This window comes from Lichenostomus cassidix, chromosome 11 (genome assembly GCF_008360975.1).
Source record: "Lichenostomus cassidix isolate B80296 chromosome 11, HeHo_3.0, whole genome shotgun sequence".
Taxonomy (NCBI): Eukaryota; Metazoa; Chordata; class Aves; order Passeriformes; family Meliphagidae; genus Lichenostomus; species Lichenostomus cassidix.
In genome coordinates, this window is record NC_139492.1 from 494,387 (window position 1) to 521,142 (window position 26,756).

Genomic DNA, 26,756 nt, shown 5'->3' on the forward strand with positions numbered 1-26,756 from the left:
TGCTGCTCACTGCTGCCACTTGTTCTGTTTGCTGTGGCATTTTGGGTTGTTTGTGCCTCATGAAGAAGCAGTGGCCTTTTGTTTGGATCCAGGGGCCACAGTCTCCATTGCCAGCAAAAAGCAAATATCCACGTGTTGGGATCTAACAGTGCCTGAGCCCTCTGAAGCGAGGGCAGCCCTCACCCCGAGCACCACGCCACACTCCTGAGCCAGCAGTGCTCCAAAGAGCACAACCCAAACTCACTGCCAGGTGTGCTCCCCATCCCGCAGTAGCCAGTGGCTGCCCTGGGCCCCTGCAGAAGGTGTGTTCTGTCTGTCTCCACCACCATTATTGATTGCAGACAGCAATCGAGCTGTCCCAGCAGCACCCAGCCCTGGGCAGTGCCGTCCTGGTGCCTGCCAAGCGTGGTGCCCTCTGCCCCTGGGCTGGACTCAGCTCCCCTTCCCACGTCTGCTGGACAGCCCTGTCTGCTCGGAGGGACCCAGGATTCCAGGCACAGCTTTCCCATGCCATCGTCCCTCAGAATAGCTCTGCTCTCCGTATTTTTAGCAAGGCTCAAATGGGCCAATATGTTTGATTTTCCACTGTTTCCACCCAGCCTGAGTCCTGTCCGTGGCAGTCTCCCTGTGTTTCCACTGGCCTGTCTGGCCGGTGATGCAGGGCTGGGGACATGGGCAGAGGAGCTGCGAGATGGTAGCTTGGGCAGCAAGAGCTGCTTTGCATACTTGGAGTTGTACAAAGCTGATTTTCTGAGAGAGAGAGAAAGACGGAGAAAGGGGTTTCTGTAAGTAGCGGAGACAATGAGAACAAGGCAGGCACTATGCCAAGCACGGGAGGACTGCCAAAACACATATCATTAGCTTGGGCCAGCTATAAGCAAGGAAATGAGAAACATATGTTGGAGAGCAAGGTTAGGAGCGAGGGACTATGGGTCAGTGACAGTCGTCCGAAAACTTTTCCCTTGTTCTTCAGCTGTGGCCTGCCGGTGTCAGATGTCACTCTGACAGCCTTCATTTCTCATGACGGCCAGGCTTATTTTGGCCTGCTTATTTTTTGTTGTGTTTTCTTTTCCCCTCCCCTAATGGGAGTTATTGAGAGGAAGAAGAGAACAGACAAGAAAGCCTTTGCCATTTTTTTCCCACAGTTATGGGAAAATAACCTTGTTTTCTGTGATGTTCTCTGAAATCCTCACCCTTTATAAAATAATGGTGTCTCAGGATTGGGATTTTGCCTAGCCTTGGTGAAAAGAAAAGGGTGGGTAGTGTATTCTTAAGCAGTTCTTGCTGTTCTTTCTTAAATATAATTAGATGCACCTCATTACCTCAAACTAAAGGCCTTTTGTACTTCTTCAGGGCTGTGCTTCCTGAAAGCCACAGCATGCCATGGCTTGCAGCACCCACTCTTATTTTATCACATTAAGTGTATTTTTAACATTTTTACCCTTTACCCAGGCTGTTTGCAGATTATTTCATTTTTCCACACAGGCTACACCCAGATGATATGTTCCTCACTGACATTTAAGGAGGAGTTTGAAGTTCCCGCTCCCTGTCCCAGCACCATTACGTCTGTTTTCCCTTTGATGGATCTTACATTAGAGAGTGTCTCAAGGACCATTGCTGCTTCCCTCCCTAGGCTGAAATATTTCCAGATTGAGAAGATTCTAATAGGAATCTTAGATACTATCCCAAGATGCTTGTTTGACTCTCGTTGCAGCAGGCTGACCCCGATGGGCCCCTCTGCTCCACCAGCACCATGCTGGGGCCAAGCACCTTGTAAAACCTCAGGTGGCCTTAGGTTGGAAATGCACAGGACATTCGTTTTGCTTTTGGGCTTGGAAATGTGTGCAGAGCAAACAGAAAGGCAAGGATGCAAGGAGAAATTCATCTACCAAAAGCCAAACGCCATTCCTCATGGATGACCCTTGCCCTGACAGAAGATGCAGGATCATGGGTGGACACGGTGGGGTTGGGCCTCCAGTGCACAATGGCATCTTTTATGCCTCAAAGTTTGCATGAAATAATTTAATTCTAATGACTTTAATTGCTTTCCATGCACTAAAGCCTGCTCCGAGAGCCAGGCAGAGCTAGCAAGGTTGCTGGGAGAGGCTGGAGTATCATGTTTGGAGAGAAGGAGGTGATCAGGTTTGAAAGGAAAAGGGAGACGAAGCAAAGGTCGCCCAGGGACTGAGTGCAGGCAGAGAGCAAGGCTGGGTGGGCAGTGGGGAGGATGGGCTGGGGATGGGGATGGCACTAAACTCTCGCTGCAGCCAGGGCTGTGGGGTGACTGATCTGTCATTTCCAAGCCCTTTAACTCCCCAACTTTGAGTAAGGGCTGGCACAGCACACAGCCACTGACACTTGTTTTCTCTCAGGCAGCAAGTTAAAATGCTTGGAAATAATATTTCTCCCTCCATGTTTCTGGAGCCTGGGCTGGGCAGCAATAACTGCAACAATCCTTACAGAGTCCTTCCTGTCTGTCTCTGCTCTGAAACACACCTGCAGTAGAATGCTGAAGAATTTGCTGTATTAACATACCCTGTAAATTTGGTATCTTTAATTTTTAACATGCCATTGAAAAGACTTGCTGGCAATTTTTTAAAATTTTTTTTTTGGGTAAAGGGAGGAAGTCATGCTGGGTGTCAGCTTTCAAACACCTCTGCTTTTCACACGGCCCTGACATGTAATATAAGCTGATCCAAGATGAAATGCAAGGTTTAAACCAAAATTGATAACCCAAGGTGTTTCAACTCGGTGCCCAATCACTTCGCCAGCACAGACCCCAGTCACTCCCAGTCATCATGGCCCAGAAGAAATCAGTCATTTACAATTACACGCAATGTTCTAGGAGCTCAAAAGCAATACAGACCATAATTGTGATACCCAAGATTATTGGGAAGATGTGTATCCTCACATGGCTGTGTCATCCAGACACGTTTGATGGCCCTTGTGTTCTGAAAAAGCTTCCTCAGAGATTCAGGTGCTCCTGAGGTGCTGGCTGCTCTGGGTAGAAGGTGAAAATGCCTTTTGTCCCATGGCTGGAGAGACTCAGCTCAGTCCCTTGTGCATGGGAGCTCACTGAGCTGTCACCCTGCTCACCCAAAGGGCCACCAAAGGCCAGAGAGTGACCCCAGCTGGGAAAACCAGCCAGGAACCAGCCAGGGAAGGGAGGCACAAATCCAGAGAACTCCTGTCTGTCTTCAAGTGCCTGAATGACAATGACTCAGTGCAAGACAATACCTCAAAAAAGATACAGCTTGGTTAAAATTATAGACTCCAGGTAGAAAACATCTGAGCAGAACCAGGAATGTGGACTAAGGAGACCAAGGGAAACTGTGTGGCAATCATTACAGTTAACTTCTGGTTTTACTCTGCTTTGAGAAAGGGTTACACAGAATTCCATCAGCCTCAGAAAGGGCAGATGGATGCACATGGATTTTCATGTTTCTCTGGACTTGTCCACAGAGCTGGAGCCATCCAAAGCAGATCTTTTCTTTTCTCTTGCATTTTGTTATTTTCATTTGACAGTCACATGCAGTTATTTCTGTAATTAATATGGGGGTGTATGGTAATATTTCAAGTATCTTATGTGTATTTTTATCTATTTAATTAGCTTCCCCCAGGCAGACTTGAGGTGACAGTAAAGATGTTTTACGTGGTGCTTGCCATCAGCAGATAAAGTTTCTTACTGTTGTCCATCTCAGACAGCACAGAAGCAGACAGATACAGGAGGGGGTTGTGTTAAGTCTGTGTTTGCACCAAGCAGAAACTCGACTGGACAAGTTCTTGAGCAACTCGATCTATTTGTAATTGCCTTGAGCAGGGGCCTGGCCCAGATGATCCCCAGAGAGCTCTTCCAGCCTAAATTATTCTATGATTCCCTGGTTTTATTTTCTGCCTTTATAGCACATGTTCCCTGAGCAGATCAGACCGGATCTGAAATGGCTCAGTGAGAGCAAATGCTCAGGTTGAACACACACAGACACTGTGAATAACTCCAGAGCTGAGGGTCTCACTGTACACACACCTCAGTGCCTACCTTGATGGCATTTTTGGACCACACACCAAATCCACTGTGAATAATACAATAAGGTTTCTTCTCCAAATTTATCAAATTTATAATAAGGGCATGGAAACTTGAAAAAACCCAAATCATCCCTTAGCACTGTGACATTTTATTTAATTTGTGTTAAGAGGTCATCACACTTTAAAAATATTTTCATCCAAACACTTTGTTCCCCCCCACCCCCGCCCCGTTCTAAGCCTGAGAATTTGGACCAAGCTGGTAACTCCAAGAATGTATGGATACTTTTGAAAATGGAAACTATTTTTGTGCGTATAAGTAATTCTGTGGGAGTGAACGTATTTGCAGCTTCCAGGCCAGGCAGGATGACCTTTCCAGAACTTGTAAAATCCAATCAAACCAAAATAGATTCAGACTTTCTTAGAATGAAACTGCTTGAGAAAGAAACCGGGGGACTGAAACGCTCCAAGAAAACAGAACGTGCACTTGCAAATACACGCAAAAATGAAATTTTAAACTTAGAATGACAGTATTTGTATCTCTGCTCCTCTCTGTCTCTTCACTCCCTGCCATTTCTATCTCATTCTTATCAGAGCTCTGTCAGCCCCTAAACTGACATTTTCCCATCCTGATCATTCCCAGGATAGAGGAGACGGACTTTTTTTAACTTGGCTGATGCAAACAGCAGATCATCCTACAGAGAAACGTCAAGGACAGTTCAGAGTCCTAATCCCTGACCCGCCTGCCCTTTCCTAACTCGCTATTGACATTGAACTTAGAAAGCTGCAATGCTGAGATGAGATAATGAATTCTGTTTGCTTGGGGTGTGCAAGAGGAAGAGGGGAGGTAGGGAGGAGGAAGGGCTCTGGCTGTAAGTGCTCTGCTATGGTTCCAGTCCAGCTCAAATCTTCTCATGCCTGAAACCTGGGTAAGGAAAATAACTGCACAAATAACCACTGTCTACCCCTCATTCCCTTTATTGCTCCACAGGCTCATCCAGGGAAGACGGGAATTACTCATCAAGCAAGATTCCAAAATCTTCTCTGTTTCCTTCTAGGATCAAGTGCTGGGTGCTGCAGCTCTGAATGATGCACTTTATACTTTTAAACAATTCCTTTTTGGTTTGGGAAATTTTAGGAGAGACTACTTTTTGTACTTATAATTCCAAGAGTAGCTCATCTCCACAGATGCTGCTGCCCCAGGATCACTCACACCAAACTCCACTAAAGTGAGAATTAATTTTTGCCATCATGATCCCAGGAACACTCGACTTTGAATGCTGCCATCCACAGCTTTAGCATGCTGAGTCAGAAAACCTGTAAATCCTAATGGAAGTTGCAAGACTTATAAGTTTTAAATAGCATTTGCTGCTTGTTCTTATATTGTGCATTGGTATTTTTATTACATTTTCAATTAAGGACTTATTAATCACAACCTGAGGATAATGAGTCTGGCTTCTGGAAGCTTATCTGGTTCGCTACTTTGTATTTCTAGCACTAAATATTCACCTATATTGTAGTTATCCTAAGATGCTGAGAGTAACCAATAGAATTACTGCTCCTGAAATACGAAAAAACACTATTTCTAAATCAGTGTTAAAATTCTGAGAATTCTGTGAAGATACAGCTCTTCCTGAGAAAAATAATGCCCGTTGTGGAATCACTCATTAACAAGAGCAAACAGTGGCACCACATGATGCCAACTTGTGTGAATTTGTCTACTTTCTTCCAAAGCACACAGGCTACTGAGTAGAAAAAAATCACACTAAAGGCACTAGTTCTCCCTGCATATTGAAGCCTTTTTGATCAGTAGATATTAATGGAACGGAAAAAGAAATCAGAAAAAAAATATGAGAGTTGGAGAAACAAAATTACTTTTGGCTGTACTTCTAGAAGGATTAGTTCACCAGTTTTTAAAAATTATTACCACTGTTAAGTGTCAACAGTGACAATTTTTAGTGACTTCTACTAATTTGCACCATAAGAAGCCAGGTATCATCTCACCTTACTCTGAACCATGTTAACACACAGTCAACAACTGGATATGACATAGCAGTTCTGACAAAGTCAACAGGACTTGACTACAAGTTAAAATTCATCCTAAAAATTTAAATTCTTGCATTCCACTAACTCTGCATGTGTAGGAATCCAGATCAGGTAAGCATTAACATCCTCTACACAGGGATTGACTATAAGGGGTTATCTACAAGTCTACAAATGCAAAAACCATCTGAAAACTTGACACAAATTTTGAGATGCAGCGTTTTATCTGTTCTGCAACTGACCCTCCACAATGAGGAAAACTCAGTTAGGCTGACGAGTGGTTTGAAATGATTATTTGTCCACTTTCGGCACTGGTGGCTTTGGCTATCCTTTGCAAAACAGAGCAAATGAAACCAAACTCCAGCTGCTGGAACAGAGCTTTCCCTCTCATCTCTTCCCAACCACACTGATCAACATAATTCATGGTAAGAAGGAAGGAAAATGAACATCCTCGTGTGGATATTTCATCAAGATTCTGGAGAGCTTCATAAAGCAGCCTCTTTTAGAAACCATAAAATGAAACAAGACATATTTCTAGGGTTGTCAGCAGGTAGATCCACTGGTTTTGTGGTAAGTAATCTCTTTGGGAGGAAGTCTTTGCTCTGATGTCTGCGTTGGATGTTCTGTGGCTCCCCGCAGCCGCCCCAGTGCAGGTCTGTTCACTGGGAGAGGAGGCGGTGATGATATTGCTTCTAACAACCAGACTGAAGTATAGCCCCAGGCCATCTTCCAAAGCCCCCTCCAAACAGCCTCTAATTAATTTTAATCCTGCCACTCCAATGAGTCCCAAGAGTGCAGCAACCAAAACAAAAAAAAACCTTCATCAAGTCATTCAGAGGAGCTCTGACGGCATCACGTCACGATTTTAGGGCTCTGAGCAGAAAGCACTATAGAAAGCTTTTAAACGCCATTTTCCTTTGGTTTCTTTATTTTTTTTTGTCCTCAAAACCATAAAGAGCCTATTTCTGATGAAAATGTAGTTCTCATCCCTCTCCAGGTCCCTCCAGTTCACTGTATAGGTGGGTGGCAGGGCTTGGGGAGACCCACTGCTGTCACATGGGGAATGGCTCTTCCCATTCTGTCCCCATAGCTGCTCCAGCAGCCCTCGACCTCCCCAGAAAGGCTCTGTGCAAACGTGGGATCAGCCCAATACACCCAACCAGCACCACTGGACACTCAGCACTGACCCAGGACCTCTGGAGCTGCTGTTGGCTTCAGCACCCACCAACCAGCTGCTTGAGCAGGAGGAGCTGCTCCCGAAGCTGCTAATTTTGTCATATCCTTTGGTTTGAAAATAGAAATGCTCACTCTATTTTTGTCTAGCTGATCTATTGCTCACACAGCCTCGTGAATGTGAAATTTTGGGGATGCTGTCAAATTTACCAGTAAAAGTGCTTTGCAAGGTATGATTCTCCATATTTAACTTTCCACCAATTATTATTATTATATTTTACTAGAAGAAACACTCACAGAAAACAAGTTTCTAAATTGCTATAGAAGATCTCCCAAATGAAATTTTATATTTGTCTGTGTGTAAGAATATTAGTAATGGAAGATGTGTATAAATAGAACAGAGGTGCTCATGAAGAGGGAAGCTCAGGAAGACAAGAAAGAACAATTACACTGCAATGTGAATAGGTGGTGAATATTACCTTATGAATCACCTTAGCAAAGAATGTTGTTTATCCTTTTGGCTTATTCCATTTTAAATGTGCATGCAGGAATTAAGAGTTTTTTTGGGAAAAGGGCTCTGGCTGGAGATGTTGTGTGAGGAGACAGAGATACTTAAAATGGGCTGTTAATAACAGATCAGAGAAAGGCACATGTAAAAGACTGGATTGGAAATGCAGACACCCCCTTCCTCATTATATAGGGCATAAATTTGGACCACACTATTTTCCCCCGTATTTCCACAGTTCTGATGCATTATATGGAACAGACACATATTTTCCCCTCATTGCTCAATGCATAGCTGCCTTTATTTACTTTATACAATTCAAATGCTGCTCTGATGTCCAAGTTATTAAATTCCTTGTAAGCTTTTCCTCAAATCCCTTGTGATCCAAGGTGCTATTATTACCCCTATTGCACCGACTGCAGAGCTGAGATCTATAGTGATTAAAGGAAATGTATCTTCTAACTGTGGATGCCTAATTAAGAGAGGTCTACAAACTGTTTTCTCAGATCACTCCTTATGTGTCCAAAATGGTCTTCAGCAGTAGTTGAGTACAAATTCAGGGCCCTGCATCTCAAATGAACCATGAAGAAACTGAAGAATACCCAATTAGTAACAGTCTGTGAAAAGTTAGGTTGAAGTGAATTAACCAGCATCACAAAGGAGAAAAGGTGGCAATGGAAGGGAAAACAATCAGTTTTCCAAGGCAGCATTCAATCATCTTAACCGCCAAATAATCCTTTCTTCTCCTTTTCTTAGGCTGATTTGCTACTTCCAATTTCTGAAGCAGACAAAAGAGGGGTCCTGCAGCCAGCAGCGTCCTGCACCTCAACCCTTGGTCCTTCCTCCTCCTCCCTCATGCCGGCCCCAGCAGGGGTCACTCAGAGCCCAGGAACCACCGACTGCCCAGCGCCACCCTGGCCTGGATGGGCAACCCATGGATCCAGCTAACAGCACCATGGGGTGGCATTTGCCATTTGCCATTTGCCATTTTGGTTGTCCCTGCATTCCCCAGATCAGCGCTGTGCTCAGCACATGCAGGGAGCCTGGCTGGGGCAGCATCAGCTGCCTCCTCCTGCCCTGGAGGCAGATGGTCTGACTGAGCCTCCCGCTGCTCCTCAGCCTCTGATCCTGGAGAAGGGCGGTGCTACCACATGCTCCAGCTCTTTCAATGCCCCCTCAGATATGGATGATCTTACCTTGTCCCCTCCCCTCTGCTGGTGACAATCCTCTCTGTCCCCAGCAAAGTGACAGATGAGAACAGACCCTCCATGCTGCCGGGGAGCCTGTGTTGTATGGACGTTGGGGGCTCTTCCTTCCCACCAGGAAGTGCCAAACCCAGTGCTATTCTGTAGCCTCCATCATGGAGCAAAGATGCCAAACAGGAGCCACCAAACCCACAGAAATTCTCAAGAGCACTGCACACCCCTCCTCAAGCACCTACCCTCAGTGAGGTACAGCAGGCACAGCTCTGACCTCAAACCCAAAGACAACCTTGAGATCTGGTCAGCCAGTGTGCCCACCTCGAATGGAGTCTCCTGGGCACCTGTTTGATCCCCTGCACACCTGAGAAATGTGGGATTTGGAACATTGTTTAAAGGTTACGATGTTGGTAAACCAAAGATAAATCCCTAATGCAAAATCCATCCTCTGCCAAATGTCATGTTTGAAATCTGGGCTGGAGACTTCTGGGGAAAAATTTGGTAGAGTTCCTTAATATAAACAAACTATGTATTTCAAACTCTTTTTTTTTTTTTCTTTAAAGGAATCAAAAGTTTGATTGGTAGGAAAAAAGAATGACATGGGCAAACAAAATGGCACTTACAGCAGACATGGAGAATTTCCAGTCAAAGTGGTTTATGCCAGACAAAGGTAAAAACAGCATTTCACAATTGAAAGTGTAACTACCAGGTGTCCATGCTGTGGAATGGCAGCACTGAATGTCTCAGGTTATGTCACCAGGACAGCAATACTGGCCAGACATCACTGGAATTCACAGGGGCAGCAGATGACTTGTCAGGGGGACAAGTCCAGCCTCAGGCCAGGAAAGGCTCTTCAGGGAGTCTCCTGGAAACATGGGAGTGTTGGCAGTGTCTGACAGTGTGGGAGGGCGAAGAGCTGCACCCCCTCCCTGGCTTATAAATGTTTCCTCCGAGTTTTTGTAGTGAACACACCATGGAACATTCCAGATTTACACCAATAGGATGCCCACATGTAAAGAAATGCTTCTGCTTCCAAGGTCTACCTATTCTGCTCCATTAAATTCCTTGAGGTCTCCTCAGTATTTACATGCTCCCTCCTTGCAAACAGTCCTGTGGTATCTGGAATGCTCGTGCTAAATACAGTGATTCATTGCACTGTGTTAATAATGGACAAGAAAAGAGGCTTTTGAGTTCCGTAACCCATAACAACTTTGAAAAGAACAAAGGGCCTCTCCAAAGTCACTGGAGTTAATGGGCTCTTTTCACTCAAGCCCAACCTGGGTTTGCCGAATATCTAAAGCAGGAGCTGCTGCCATCTCACTCGAGACTCTGGCTGTGGCAAGAGTGGCTGTTTCCCATTACCCCCTAATGAAACAAAATCATGGAAGGTTAAAGAAAGGCACTGATGGTGTGCGGAGGTGATTGGAAGCAATGATATGGAACCAACCACCCTCCCAACCATCCGACTGCCCAGCGCAGCCAGAGCACGGCCAGACTCCCTGCAGGATTTTTCAATCCCGTGCCTGCTTACCTAGCAAGCATTAATCCTTATCAAGGAGATCATTTGTGCACGTTAAGGAAACCATTTTCTCTCCTCTATTCCCAAAGACTGTATTTGTCTGGCTGCCTCCAGCAGAGTCTCCCCCAGAAACCAACACGGAACCCACTTTTCCAGGCAGCAGGCAGAAAACACAGGCAAAAGCATCCAGAGAAAATCCGTGCAGGACCATTTTCCAACCTGGCTGTTTGGTCTCTTGGGACCTGTCTTTTAAACCTGATTCCTTTCACGGATCTACAGAGAGGATAATAGGCTGGTCAGCCAGAAAGGCTGAAGTGGGGGAACTTTCCCTTCACACAAAATGCTAGTTTACCTTTCAGAAGATATATTTAATTTAGTGTTATTTCAGTCATTCATTTTTTTTAAATACATTTTAACTATCTTACATATCCATGTGGGAAAAAACTCATCAACTTTAAGAATTCATTTGAGAGAAACTCATAGTTTATGGATTTTAACAAAAGACTCTCATGGCAACACCCAGCTTGGGAAAATTTCTTTCAGTTCAAAATTTTTCTTCTCCTTTTGGAGCCAACTACTCTTTTTGAACCTGATTTTCTAAGGACTCAGTCGGGAAGCAAGACTGCCTGCCTGGCCATTCCCACCTCATGCCCAGTAGAAAACTGTATTTCAGAAATACACTGTCTCCAGCTAAGTAGGACACCCCTAGATAAAATTCAAGGGTGACATAAACTCATGCTCAAGTCCCCTGGGAAGGCACCATGGAGTGCTGGGTTTCCAGGGAAAATGTTCTGCCGGTGTTTCCCAGCTTGCCCGTACAAGATAACTGGATGGGTAGATGTGAGGATTACTGGGAATTAGAAAGAGGCTTAGAGGACACTTGGCATGAGCTGACATTAGTGCACAGCACAGGGAGGCAGAGGAGCCACATGCAGCTTCACCAGAAGAGAGAGTGCCTGCCCAGAGAGGGGATCCAGGATCCAGGAGGAAGCTCACCCACACCTCCACTCTGCTCTTTTGTATTTCAATTTTCTTTGGCCAGTGGGGATGATTTTATAGCATCACAGCAGAACATTATCTTTTATACTTTGACAAAATGAAACTGAGTCCTTGGGATTTTTTCACCCACTGCTCTCTTGGCTACTTCACTGCAGTACTATTTCATTACTTATTGATTTTTCAACGTGCTGTCTGCATCGCTGTAATTTACACAAGTTCTGATAGCCCTCAGCGATTCTTAACACCTCAGGGTGAGATCATGGAGTTCACTTGAGATACCAAAGGTAGGCAACAAGTTCTTCAGAAAAGATGACAAATTGACAAACTTGATAGTCAAGGAGGAAATTTGAGCAGCTGCAGGCGTATCATACCCTAAATTATCAAGATGTTTTTCTTAGCCAAATTGAATTAGAGCATATTCGTACCCCCGAAATTAGTCTCACATACAGCTAATAAGGGACTGTGAAGTGTATGGCTAAACCCCAAGAAATTAATAATGCATGTCCCTCACATGGCAGCTGAACTAATGCTATTTTGGTTGTAACTGGAGATAACTACTGGTCTGTGGATGGGCAGGTGATAAGAGAAGGCAGCCTTGTCATGAGCAAGGACAGGGAACTACAAAGAGCTTCTCTCTCACTGAGGATGAAGTGCTGCTTCTTCAAGGCCTTTTCCACATTTCTGCCATTCTGGGCAGCTCAGAGCAGTCGCCTGTGGCAGGGCTGTGTTCACCCTGACCAGACCTGCCTGATGTTCCCAACACAATGTCAGATCCTGAGGTCCATCCAGCTCCTTGGAGCTCCCACACTGGGATGCTTCTGCAGGAAATCAGTGCTTAGTGAAATGAGCTCTAATCCTATCAGAGGGTCTGATCCCGCTGATACCACACTGACAGCGCTTCAAATCACTTTAGGAAATCAGAGTCCATACTCAGGACTGGCCTTTACTTCTTTACAAGTAAATTACAAAATCATAGAATCATTGAACATCCTGTCTGTATATCTATGGCAGAAATGCTCTGTGGTGGGCAACAGTAGAATCTGCAGCTATGGTGACAATTTTTCTCCAAGCTGAATAAATGGGCATTTTTTTCCCCCTGGAAAATATCCTTAAGAAGATATAAGTATCTATAAGATTCAGATGATTTATTCTGGTTTTTGTCAGGGAGAATGAATCTCCCTCCCTACCCCCCCCCCCCAAAAAAAAACAAAAAAGAAAGTTTATTTGGGGTTTTGTTTGCTTTTTTGTTTGTTTAATGAAAATTAATTTGGAGTAGAATTCTTAAATGTCAACTATTTGCTTCTTCAGTGATGGAAAAAGATCCCAGCAGCTCCCTGATATTCCTGTGGAGGTGGGAGGAGGATGAGAAGTCTGGCACCTGGAGACCTCAGCAGCTCCAGGGTGCTCCTTGCACACTCCATACACATCTCTAACTGGGGATTACAGGAGGTCCACAACAAAAAGCACCCAATTCTGGAGGTGACTAAACAGAGATGGCCTTTTCTGTTTTTCTTTGGGAAACCTAACCATTACATGAAAGACGAAAAAACATTTTCTAAGGAAAGCCAAAGCTGAGGAGTTCAATGCAACACTTAGAATCTCTCGAACCAGAAAGTTCTTCAGTTCCTCCAGTGGCCAGACTGGCTTTGCTTTGCATATGCATTTCTGGATTTGATTAGTGTTTATTGATTTTCATCAAACTAGTACTTTAAGCTATTGTTTTAAAAAACTGTCAAGTATTTACATAACATTGTATTTGCTAATGAGGCCAAGTTAATGACACATAATATTTACTGACTTAAAACAATATGTTTTATTCTGTAACTTTAAAGGGAAACAGGAATGACCTTAACTGCCTGCACTGCATCACTTCCTGACTTTGCTTTCTGAAAGACTCACACTTTGTGAAAGGCACTGGTGTGCACACTCATTCTTGGTGCACACACAGTTATCCTTATTTACAGTCTTGATTGCATGGAACTGTCCATCAACATTTTGTGAATAATGCCAGGAAAAGACACTCCCCAACAAAATCAATACACTGAAATAGCTGGGTTAGGTAGTTCTGAGGTAGCTTTTGGTTGTGTTTCTCCCATTTGGTTGAATTACTCCCATTGACCTGAGTTCAAAAACAAGGCATTGATTTATGAAGTACCTTCAGCAAAGACATGTGCATTCTCTGCTCACCCCAATAACCTGCAGCACGCAGAGCAGGGTGCCAATGCAGCTCAGGGACCTGCAGGGTGGCTCAGGGCATTTCCAAATGCCGACACCATTTTTTGACAGACACCTCTGCACATCCCTGCAGTGTCTCAGCAGTTCCCACATGACAGCAAAACCCTACAGCAAAACCCTGTATGGACAATACACATCTCAGGTACTGATAATGAGAGTCCATCAATTTAGCTCATTATGAAGGGAAAGACAAATGCATCCAAAATTGATGAAATACTACAGACAATAAAATTTTTAGAAGCACTGTGTGTTCATTTTAATAGTTTATGAATTTGAAGTGGCTGATCTCTCCCTATTTTTACTCTCATAACCCACTCAGACAACTGTTACATGTATTTCCATAACACTGATCTAACTTTAGCTCATTTCACAGTTTTATTTCATATTGCTCAACTATTATATTTCAAAATTTACAGTCTTGCTCCGAAGGTCACATATGGCCACATCTAAGTACTCTAAGATCTGTGATTCTGAAATGCTAAGCTGATGTTGGTTTAATTGATTCTGTGCAAGCAGCGATGCCTGTAACTCCTGAGAATTAGGGCTTTCCACAAACTGGCAAACTTTCAGTGGGTAAAATAAATATCCTCATATCCATGTGATAGAGGGTATATGCACAGCACGCAGTTATATCAACACACATCTCTAATGATGCACTTTAGATTAAATACTGTGTCTGAAAGAGCCAAAGGATCACAGTTTGTGGAGCACAAGCCCAAACAAACGCCAGTAACACGTCCCAGCCGTTCCCTTTCTTGGGTGCAGCTGCATCGAAGTCCAGAGATTCCAACAGGAGGGTTACAGAGCTGGGGTGACCCTTGCTGCAACAACAAGCACCTGAACAAGCCCATCTGCCAGCACAGGTTCCCTGGGGTGCCCCTGCCTCTGCCATCCCAGGCATGGCCTTACACAATCCCACAGAGCACTGGACACACCTGCTATGGGATATCTGAGCCTGGCCTGTACATTTCCCAGGACAGATGCAATAAAACTAATTTATTGCCCCTTTTCCCCAACAGGATTATAGAAACATAAACAAAGAAATGTTGAGTTCTTCAAGGAAAGGCCGCTTGAACTCACGGATGTGACTAGGAGATTTAAGACCACTCTTCTCAAAGTAATGCTTGGAGTACAACTTTCCTCATCCTATTTCTGCACAGTTCTGGAGGAAGTACAGCAGTTTGGGTTTGAGTATTGTTTTACTTTGAGACACCAAAGTTGCAACTGCAGGACTGGGATGCCAACATCCCCCACACCGAGAGGCAGCTTGGGGGCTGCCCAGGAACATGGGCTCAGCAAGCTCAGACCGTGCTGCAGATGGGTGTGAAACTAATGACAGGAACCTCAGAAAATGCTACAGAGCAAACCAGCAACACCAGCTGATGACAGCATGTGGAGCAAGATCAGCATTGCCAGAACCTTTGCGTGTGCCCATCTCCCCCTGGCCCTATTCCCTGTGCTCACTCTGCAGGACAGGATCCTGCTCCCACCTCCTCCTTGCCCCATTCCCTGTGCTCACTCTGCAGGACAGGATCCTGCTCCCACCTCCCGGCCAAATCCCACAGCTGCTCAGCAGGCAAGCCCTAAGCTGGCAGCAGTCAGTCAGGGCTCAGCAGCCTCCAGCCATCGTCCCAGCACAAGAAGTGGTGCTAAGGACAGGGACAGGGAAGCTCCCAGCTCCTTCCCCGCGCTCTTGCCTGGCGCTGCTGGCACGAGGATGGAAGCAGAGCACCCAGAGCGCTGCTTTCCCGGTAGCTTTTCTCTGAGTTTTGCTGATAACAACACAACGGTTTTCCCTGCACTGGCATTCGGATGAGAGGAGCCTGCAGCCTTCGGAGGGATTGATCCGATCGATCCCAGAGGCTCCATGTCATTTCCAGGGGATTTGCTAAAGAAGCTACTTATGTCCCTCTTTCATTTTCACCAACTCATTACCAGCTGCTGCTGCTCCCTGCACTTCACAGCACCTGCAGGAATGAATCCTGGCTCTCCCAGCCCCAATCCTGTGCAGAGGCCTCTCGCAGGCTCAGGCTGGGGCTCGCAGCCAAACGCTGCAGGCGGGTGACGCGCGAGGGTCGCTGCGCAGCTCTCCCTGTGTGCAGGCACGCACAGACACTCTCCTTTCTCTTCTCCTTTCTTAAAGGGCAGCCCAGCAGCAGACTAAGCAACTGATCCCCCGGCTTAACTTTTAAATTAAGACCATTGTAAATTTGGGAACTTGAGAAGAGATGGAGAGGACACCCATAATCCTTTGCAAATGTCAAGTGGCTCTCGATATTGGTTACTTTTCAAAGGTAGCTAGGCTACAGCGTGCGCAGTAATGAAAAACCCTGCCAGGCCCACTCCATAGGGCTTCAGTCAATATACATAATATTATTGGGCTTTGAAAGGATTAAAGATTGTTTCTTTTGCTTCCTTGTAATATGGAGATCTATTGCGCTTAAAACTCCAAGCATGCCTTGTCCCGCGGGGAGGAGGCTGGAGGCCCTGGGATGCCCCAGCGTCGTTCCTGTGCTCATCCCGCCAGCATTGGCACCTTGGCACCCATGGATTCACCCTCTCTGATCAGCTGTTCCTGACACAGGCACCTCACTGCTCTCCCATATGGAAGATAAATCAACAAATTTTAAAAATAGAAGTTAACACTGGAAGTCTTCAGTTACCAACAGGGCCAGAGGGCAGACTTGAAAGTGTTGAAACATCTGGAAAAATTCCATTTTTCACTACATCCTACTGAAAAAAGTTCATAGATCTGTGTTTTGACTGCAAGAACTCAGTTCCTCACAAACACCCATTAAGTACAAGAAATCTGAACAATTAGCACAGATTTAAAGCTCCCGGGGCTCCTTGGAGTCATCACGGCAGCTCTGGCAGAGGAGGCAGTGAGGATGAAGCCCCAAAGCAGCACAGCTCCTCGTCTGGAGCAGCACAACTCCTCCTCATTGAGCCTGGGGCTTCTGGAAGCACCATCTGCAAAAGGCAGATGCAAACTGTGATTTGAGGAGTCTCAGACAGAGCACCTTGTGGCTGAATTACCAATAAACCCTTTTTTTTTGTCTTTTCACATCTGTATTTTCTTGTCTTGAAGTTTAATTAACATTACTTCATTGAATATGGAGAATTTTTCTCCTCACCAATATTGTGAGGAGAAATCAAATTGTAAATATGATTATGGCAGGATTCCCTCCAATCTCCTTTATGAAGCCAAATGTGCAATGTTGGCAAGGCTCTGTTCTTTTAAAAGCAGCACTTGAGATTCCTGAGCGGGAGAGGGCAGGATTTGGCACCCTGGATGCCAGCAGAGCCCTGCAGTCCCTGAACTCCCTCAGATCCAGAATGAAGCTCCTGCGACTTAATGGTCAAGAGCCAATACATTGGTCCCTCCCCACTGTATCTTTGCTGAAGTCACTGATTCTGGAAAAAGAAGTTGAAAAAAGTAGTTTTTCCCTCACTATCCATATGATATTGTGATCTTCAGCAGATGAGATGGAGGCCAGAACCTGCAAAATTCCTGTTTCAGCAGAAGACAGGAAATAGGGAAAGATGAATTAAAGGAAATGTTGTAAGATTTTTAACAGAATTTTAAAAACCTGAATCAGTAAGATTTTCAACTGAAACCCTCACGAAAATGCTGCTGCAGGCTTCAAGCTTCTTTGCTTTAGGACTGATTCAATGTTGGTTGAATTCAAGAGAAACAGTGTTGCTCTGCCAGCGAATGAAGCTTTTGATTTCAGATTGATTTCAAAAAGAAAAAAGTTCCATATTAAATCAGCAATAAATACCTACCAGGGAATGTTTACAGACTGGATGACGCATTAGTTCAGGTGCTGAAAACAGTTTTCCTGAGGTGAGGTGAGGAGTGACTGCCCCAAGGTGCCACTGCTGAGCCCCAGCAGCTCCTGAACAGCCTGGGCAGCTGGTTTGACAGCTTTGGGATGAGTCCTGAACTGGCTGCCACTGGCCACTTGCTTGCAGAAATGCAGTGACCATAAAACTCCATTTTCAGAAGGATTTTGGTAATTCTGTGTGTCACCAGAATTAAAGCTCACAAAAATGGTTACACTTGCTTTCTTATGACGTAAATTGCTTTTAGAAGTCCTAGATAAAAAAATTAGCAAGATCCAAGGATCCAAATGACTTCTTAATAATTTACGTTAACTTTCCAGGGCAACATTTATTCGAAATAGAATAACCAAAAGGTTCCAGTGTTACTGTTTTGTCTGATTCTTATGGGGATAGGCAAAAAGACAGTGATGATTGAACAGTTTCACTGCTGATATCCTTTATGAGATATTGAGAGATTCCAGAAACTCTCCTAGCATCTTGTAAATATTTTCTAAATGTCAAAAAATCCCACTCAGTCTTCAAAGGGTCTGTAAAACTCTACAGAGAACTGCAGGTGAGGAATTCCACATGAATTGAGAGAGAAAGGAGAAAGCTAACTAAGAGAGCAGAAAAGGTCCAATCCAGAGGCTGGAAACACAGACATTACACCAAGATAATGGGGAAAAAGTGAATAAGAACTGAAAAGGAATCTATGTAATGACCATATGATCCTTACTCAAATAAACTCTCTTTATAGGCATCACACTGTTGCTTTCATCTTCTGTGATCACAGAAGTCCCAGACTTGTGTGGTGCTTCTTGTCTGGTGATGGAGAGAAACGAGACCAACCCTGTGCTGCCTGCAGCTGCTGTAACACCTCTGCCAGCAAAAGGGTCTGCAACCTGTTTTTAAAGGCTGCAGCACAAATAGCCCAAGTCCATTAAAACAAAGGAATTTTAAAAAAGCATCAAAAGAGCCTAGCGTGGCAGGGTGATGAATCAGAGGTTAAATACCCAACACTTATTCAGGTATTGCTTGGGGGATTTAGTTTTCCTTTTCATGGTAATTTTAACTTGAATTTTTAGGCCGACAGTTCTCTTTCTTGAGAAATCTATACCATTCTCCTAGCAGTTTCCTTGAACTAACTGACAGATCTTCACCAACTAAATTCCAATTTAAAAGATTTGTCAGTGAGAAAATCCCGATCTCAATAAAAGGTAAATGCAGTTGGAGCTCTCCAAGCCAGGCTGATGGCAATAAAGGAGCAGGGAGTTTCTATTAGCTCGAGTAAGTTAACAGATTCCAGGTAATCCTTCCTATTACCACCAAACACCTGCATACAGATGCCACATTGTAAGTGAGGATGGATTTTTAATTTCTGGAAAAGTAAAATCCCGGGCACACCTCATGCTGGGAAGGCAATGGAGGAGGGAAGGATGGGGTGAGACCTTTGCGGAGAAAAGGCTTCCAGCTGCAAATGTCCACAGGATGCTGTAGAATGGTAAAGTCATTCATCACATGTATTTAAAGTTGAATTTGCTGATATTTTATGGTATTGGATTTTATTTCTATTAACATTTTATGCTGAAATTACAGAATGATTCGTGAGTACTGAATTTTTGATTGCTTTTATACTTGCTGGGACACTATTAACGTTGATTTACGTTAATAGCACTGTAAGAAGATATTAACAATGAAATTTCCAAAAGCACTTAGCATCCCATAATTGGAGTTAAATGACAAAAAAAATGAGGGGATAATAAAGTAGAGAGAGAGAGACAGAATTTTTGACAATACTCCCTCTAAACTGTATTTTTCAGGAAAAATTGGAGCAGGACAATTTCATAAAGGAATATGAGTGGCTCTGGGAAAAAATGCCAAAAAGGTTTGTAGGGAGGTGTTTTATCAATTTGTTTAAATGATATTTTTGTGGGTGTAAGAAGGGAGATCTGACAAAACATTTTCAAGCAGTTTTAATCAAGAATATAACTACAAAAATATTATGTTGCAAGAAGACTGTTTTGTCATTTCACTCAGACCAGGAAGGAAGCTCATGTCAGAGTTTTGTTAAAAAGAAATAATTTCAGTGGCATTTTATGGCCCACTAAAATGTGGTAGGAAGTCATTGTAGAAGTCCAATTACAGAGTAGTGAATGAAAACTTCTGGCTGTACTCAGGAAAACAAATGTGTAGCAACAACAATTCTCATCAAAGCAATGACACATCAGGTGTGAGAAGCAATGAGCAAAGCCAAGGAAATCTTAGACAGGACCAAACCCTCAGCTCTGTGTGAGATGCACAGACTGACTGATCAGAGGGATTGCTGGTATCTCAAAGCCTGGTGATCCCCAAATTCAGACATGAAGCTGCTGTTACTGCTTTTTACATATAAAAATATATATAGAAAGAAAAACATAAATGAGCAACCTGGTCTAGCGGAAAGTGTTCCTGCCCATGGCAGGGGTTGGAACAGGATGAACTATAACATCCCTTCCAACCCAAACCATTTTGGGGTTCCATGATAAATATTAATGCAGAAACCTCAGCTGAGCAGGGATCCGTGAGATGGGTTTCCAAGGGGCTCATGACCCATCTCTTCCCACACAAACCCATCTCCAGTCTGGAGTTGTCCAGCTGCAGATTGTGGCAGAGATCAGCTGGGGAATGAATTCTTTTGTGTGACCACAAACAATGATTGTTCTGGTCAAGAAATGCAGGATTTGCTCTTATACAAAAGCAAAAACATTTCTTGTTTTGAAAGATCAGCCAACATTTCCCTTCAATGGGAGAATGACTGTTCCACAGGCAGAGCTGTATTTTGGACACTGCCACCTTTACTGAGTTAAAAACAAACAAACAAACCCCAACCCCTTTTATCAGCAGGAACCACATTTGCTTACACAGAAGATCTGTCAGCAGCCCAGAGTAAATAGATCAAATGGAGCTGACATGCTACTAAATTTAATATGCATCCTCGTGTCTTTAAAATTCCCATCTACCCACGCATTTCAAAGGTAAGTTTGTGAATTTCTTAAGTAATTATATTTCAATAACAGGCAAGAGAGAAGCACCTGGAAACTTAACAACAAAACCACTGACTGCTACATAAATTAAAAACTGATTGATGGATAGAGAACTTAGATGAATTGTTAAATTGGCACATGATTGGGAAAACCAATAGATCCAAGGTTTGTGTCGGGCCCAGCTCAGCAGACTGTGACAGACACAGACCCAAAGGAACAGCCATGCAGATGGAACAAGGGGAAAGTGCTCTCTGGGGAAGTGGTTGGTACCAAAGGCAGATTCAGGTGCTGGATGGGCACAGTGTGGAGGAGAATCACGAGAACCACAGAGCTGCAGAGCCAGGTGGTGGCACACAGGTGCATGAGGACACAGCTGTCCCCACCCTGTCACCCTCCTGGCTGTTCTCCTACACCATTTCCAAGCTGCTCCTGCATCGCCGCAGCAAATCCCAGCTCTGTGGGGCTGACACCCAGCCAGAGGGCCTGAGGGGAGCAGGGCTGACATGAGGGAGCCAGGAAACAGCTATTTCTGGAGCAGAAGTATCAGTATCAGAGAAAAACAGATTGCATGAAGAGGAGAGAGAAGGTGGCCATGCCCCTGAGAGCAACACTGATCTCTGCAACACCAAATCCTCCTGAGGACCCAGCGCCGCGCTTGCCTCTCCAAACTGCGCCACTGGCAAGCACCTGCAACATCTCAAGTGGGAAAATGTAATTTTATTAAGGCTCTTGGAGCTTCGCTCTCAGCATCTGCACTGCAGCAGAGCATACAAAGGGAGGCTATGAAGAATTTCTCATTATGGCCACAGGCGCAGACTCATAACATCCCCCGGCCAGCCTCGGTTAATAAAGCTCGTGCTTGGCCCACCTGCCCCCAGCCCCTTGCCCAATGGTGCCCCCAGCCTGGGCTGCCCTGCTCATCGCCCCCTCAGCCCTCACAGACAGGAAACTCCTGCTTTGTCTTCCCTAACTCTTATTTCATGGGCACCTTCATTTGCAAACCTGCTCTTAGAGGCCCAGAGCTGTAATTAATCCATGTCACAGGAAAGATGTAGTGTCGGGAGAATTTATGACTGGCTCTGAGCTGCCGTGATGAGCAGGGGCACCTCAGCCCCTTGTGATATAAATGCCTCTGCTAATTGGATTGCAGGAGCTAATCAGGAGCTGGAGAGAGAATGAAAGCACTCAGCCTCCCCACTGCTGGCGTGGGCTGATAAAGCTGGCAGCTGAGCACGGGGAGAGGCAACCACGGGAATTGCATCCGCAGGAATTGCATCCTGGCCCGAGATGGCTATCGCAGGGTGCCCAGGGCTGCTGGCATGGGGCAGCCAGACAGCAGAGCAGGAGGGTGGCTGCCCACCGAGGCGAGTCCTTTTGCTGACCCCGGGCAGGCACAGGGGCTGTGGGGTGAGCCTGGGAGCACTGGGAGGAACTGTTCTGGCTGCATCTGGCCAGGGGCTGTCCTGAGAACACCCTGCTGGCTGCTCCGGCCGGCAGCACCTCAGGCAGCCCTGGGCATTGCCCAGCCACCTGGTGTGGCCAGTAGTGCAGACAGCCCACGGCCCCCCTCAGCACTCCTTGGGTCTCCATTGCTGACTTTAGGCATTAGAAAGGGGCTGAATACCCAATGATCCCAATACCATGTCTATTGACACCTTCAGTACATGCCCTTCCCTAGAAAGACAGAAAACCAGAGCGATGGAAGAGACACAACAAGGACACTCCTACAGTACGAGTGAGGTTGACCATGCCAGGAGCAAACTGGGTGAATGTCACCTGCTACATGTGTGCTCCACACAGCACTCTTGTCACCAGATGGTGGGTGGGCAGGCGGAAGGTGGCTCCTGAGGATGGATTCAGGATGCTCTACGGATGCTCTACAACTGCAGCCTTCATACAATCTTCAAGCTCCATGGTCATCCCCAGCTCCTGACTGGGCCAGACCCATCCACAGGAAGATGGGAAGAGTCCTGGATGGAGAGGTCCATCCAGGACCTGACCTGACTCTCCACTCACACAAACGAGACACATGCAGGTTCCCACTGGAGAACAGGGTTTTTTTGCAATCCAAGGCTTTTCTACATTCAAGCAGCTATTCTGTCTTCTCCATGTCCTTCTTATTGCCCTTTATTTTCATCTCTGCCTCCCTTTCTTACAAATAAATGGATTAGATAGTAAATCCTGAAAATGATGACTAAACCCAGCCGTTCCTCCTTACGGAAACACTTTCCCACCTTCTTAAACCTTTTTGGAGGCACGAGGGAAAATAACCCTTGTATTTATGCAAATTTCAAAGTGGCGTGTGATGATGGAAACAAAACAGTGCTGGAGCGCAGCCAAGGCATGGCACCGACGGGGCCTCTCAGCTGCTCGCCTCCTGATTCTTCGGGGGAAGCAGCTGTAGAGAAATGAAAATACAGAAGCCCCTGCACACACCCGCTGCCGCCCGCGCGCATTCCAGCACCCGTCACCTCGGAGGCGGCAGGATGCGGGCTCTGGCCAGGCGCTGCCTGCAGCCCGAAGCACCCTGTCGTCCCCCACAAGCCTCCCTGTCCCGCTGTTCCCGATTCCCCTTTCAGGAATTTACAAACATTTTCCGCAGATCAATATCTGTATTGATTATTCATTGTGAGCGAGTCGTGTGTCTTTGGTGATCCAACCTGGCAGAGTGAGCAGCCAAAGGCTGCAGCAGATACGGGGGAAGAAAAAGGAGAAAAAAGCCCTACAGAAGGCGAGAGAGACCCAGATCTGACTGGGTTTGCTGCTGCCAGCAACGGAGACGGATGGAGAGGAAGGAAGGAAGAAAATGGGAATGGCATGAAAAGGAACGAAGAGACGAGAGAGCCGAGGAGAGAAAGCGAGAGCAGGAAAAACAAAGTCACCGCTGGAGAACTGGTGCCGGGGCACGCCGGCAGCCTGGAGAGATTCCAGCCTTGTGCTCGCCCTTCTGCACAGGGATGCAATGGACTTATTGCTCTGGGAGTGAAAAGTGACTCACGGTTTTGGTATCTGCTACGTAAGAGCTTTGGGGGGATTCCTTGGCTGGCTGACAGAAAGGGAAGAAAGCAGCAGCAGTGAGGTAAAACGCAATCCCTTCCTCCTGCCTTCCTGGGAATACGCGTCGCCCGGGCTGGCTGGAGCAGCTCGCTGCTCGCTTATGATATGCAAAAGGAGAATAATTAAAAGCGCCAGCATCACTTGCAAAGTGAGTAAACACAAAGCCTTTCAAAACATGCTCTTCAGCTAATGAGAAGCTGTAATTTCTTATACTTAAAGGCAAAAAAGACCCTGATGAGGCTCGGTGGAGTGTGTGCGCGCGCCTGCATGTGTGTGCATGTGTTTGTAGATATGAGAGAATCAGTTAATTGTTGATGATGTTTAGAAAAGGGATTATGAGAAAAGACACTGAAATGATGACAGGGAACAACTTGGATCAGAGCCAGAGAAATAAAATAATCAAGGACAATCAAGCCTGCAGCTCTGGAGAAAGCGCCGACTGTTCTGCCGGAGACTTGGAAGGAATTTCCCAGTGCTGCCGAGCTGCAGCTGGAATATGTGCTTGGCACCAGGAGGGAGAACTGCAAGGAGCAGTTTGCTTGGAGCATGAGACAACAGAACACAGAACTATGGAGCTCTGCTATAATTCAGAGGTTAAAAAGCTTTGTCTGCTTATGTGTCAGGTGGAGACTTGGTTTTGTCCACATCTGATCTGCCCTGAAAATGCAACTTCTGAAATCACCTGGCTGAAGCCGGAGCTAAGGATTCTCCAGACGCCTCTCCAGAACTACTGTGACGTTATGAAAACAAAGAAAAGGGAGCTTGAGGAATTAAGTTCTCCTGTGGCTGCAGGACCTGATGGACCTGACCATGGAAACTGTCTCTGGAATAGATTCCTTCCTTAATTCTGGAAATCAGAACACCCTTGCTCCAGCTGGGGACTGCAGCTCACTGCCTCCAAGCACACAGGAAAGGTGGCAGTCATCGGGAATACCAGAAGCAAGCTTTCCTTCCAACCTGGGCATCTGCCTGCTGTCCTGAATGGATGGATTTTAATAAATGTTGGCTTTCTCTTGGGCTGAGGTTGGGTGGGGAGAGAGAATAAAGGGAAATTTAAACCATCCTGTGACTGCTGTGTTGTCAGTGAGCTACAGAAATGCCATCCCTTTGTTTTGGATGTTAAACTCCGTCTGACTTCATTGTTGCTGGATTTTGGCACGTTACACTCTGGGCTTCTCCAGCAGCAGAAACACATGGTCTATTAAAGTGGGAATCTTTGGGGACGCGGAGGCAGAGGAACGAGCCAATCATACGTGACTTTTGCACATTCCCCATTTCCCAGCCTCGCGGAAAGCTTTCCGGATGGTGTGGATGGTAGGTACTGTGTGCCAGGAGGGCGGGAGGGCAGCGGGTGGCCACAGGGGCAGCGGGCGCGATGCCGGGATGTGCCACGGCCATGCTCGGGGCTCCAGGCAAACACCCCTTCCCCGTGCCGGGCTCGCCCAGCCTGCTCAGACCTGAGCAGAATCTTAAACGGCGAGAGGCAGATTAGCATATTAACCAGCGCTGCCCGGCGCTGTCAGCCCGGCTGCCGTGGCCATCGCGGGGCACAGCCTGTCAGACGCTCAACCGGCTCCTTTGTCAGAGCCCTTTTCATGTTTGTGTTTGGCTTTTGTTTCCCAATCAGACCCTAGAAATTCATTAACAGCGATGAAAGGCGGGGATGCAAAAACCTATAATGAAAACAAATGATCTATTTAAACGGTGCTGGGGCTGAAAGGAGGGGGTTCGTGGCGCCGGGACTAGAGCAGAAGGAAATCCCGCCACCTGGAAAATGCCTGGACATGCGTGTCCTTGCCCGTGCCAAGGCTCCAAGGAGACAGTCACTACAAAGCCGGTGGTGTGTCTAAGGATGTTGTAGCATTGTCTTTACAGAGCCTCAAACAAATACCAGCAACTGGGCAGAAGGAGAGGTCGGTCCTCATTGTCCCTGCTCCGGCTGCCCGCAATGCCGGAATTCCTCTCTGGTACTCGATGGGCTTTAATTAGAAACAACTTCCAGTGCCTGTAAAGATTTTAAATCACTTGACTTTTAAAATCACTCGAGTTCATTCACACGGGTCCTCTGCTGTGGCCCAGCAGTGTCCTTCAGCCAGCAGCCCCGACGGAAGGTGTGGTGGCCGCAGGGGACAGCGTGGACTGGGTGCTGTGGCCGTGCCTGGAGCCCCAGGGTGCTGCACCTGGCACCAGGCTCTTCAGGTGTCTTTCTCTCCTGTATTATTTCTTAGATTATTTCACTAATGTTACTGTCCCCTAAAGTGTCACGTGGTTGTAGAGAATAAAAAAATTTAATCCAAGCATGGCCTTTTTATCAGAATTGATCAAATAAGGGAAAAACTGAAATAATCTATGTTGAATGATTTTTATTACTAAATTGTGTGTGTGGGTTTTAAATATCACAGAGGCACAACTTACGTATTTGTACCAGGATTTTTAGGCAAATCTGAATGTCCTCAGCACCAGAGCTCCTTGCCCAGGCTGAGTGTGCCCATCTGTGGGGCTGGACGTGTGCCTGGGGACACCCTGCCCTGCCCCTGACACAGCATCCCTGAATATGTATCACTGGCACAGTTCTCTGAGCTCTCAGTCTGTAATTTGTACCTTTGGGAAGCAGGAATGTTAGCAGGGAAAAGGGAAATGGGTTTCAGCCCCTTTGTCACTCTGTACACAACTCTTACACTGGCAAAGGCTCCAGGGCTCTCTCTGGGTCCAGTCAGGTATTCCACTAATTCCAGCTGATTTCACCCGCTAAGGACCAAAGACAGACAACACAAAGATCTTATCTGTTGGAGAAATTGGAAGAAAATCTCTCAACACCTGCCACATGTCCATATTTTTCAGTGAGGAAAACTCTCCAGTTTGTACCTGGTAAAGACATGCTGGATAATCTTACTCTAATGTACTTTAATCTATCTCCACAATTACATACACAAATGAAACCCTTTAAGAATCTTCAAAATTATCCTAACCTACCACCAATCGTTATAATTAAACTTTTAATTGTACTTTTAATCATTTACCTTTTTGTTAAAATTGTACCTTTAATTATTTAACTTTTAATTGTAAACGCAGCAAATAATGGTGAAATCACAGAATCCCAGACTAGTTTGGGTTGGAAGGGACCTGCAAACCCATCCAGTGCCACCCTGCCATGGGCA

General features: G+C 45.7%; 1 protein-coding gene and 1 long non-coding RNA gene across 8 annotated transcripts in view; one reads left to right on the forward strand and one right to left on the reverse strand.

The window, feature by feature from the left end:
- The window catches only part of ZFHX3 (zinc finger homeobox 3), a 480,743-nt gene that overhangs the window by 162,410 nt on the left and 291,577 nt on the right, over nt 1–26,756 (reverse strand). The gene's annotated exons all lie outside the window — the stretch shown is intronic.
- Nucleotides 22,891–25,895, forward strand: LOC146431970 (uncharacterized). The gene is made up of 2 exons (XR_014854451.1): nt 22,891–24,912; nt 25,226–25,895. It is a non-coding gene; the product is annotated as an uncharacterized LOC146431970 (long non-coding RNA).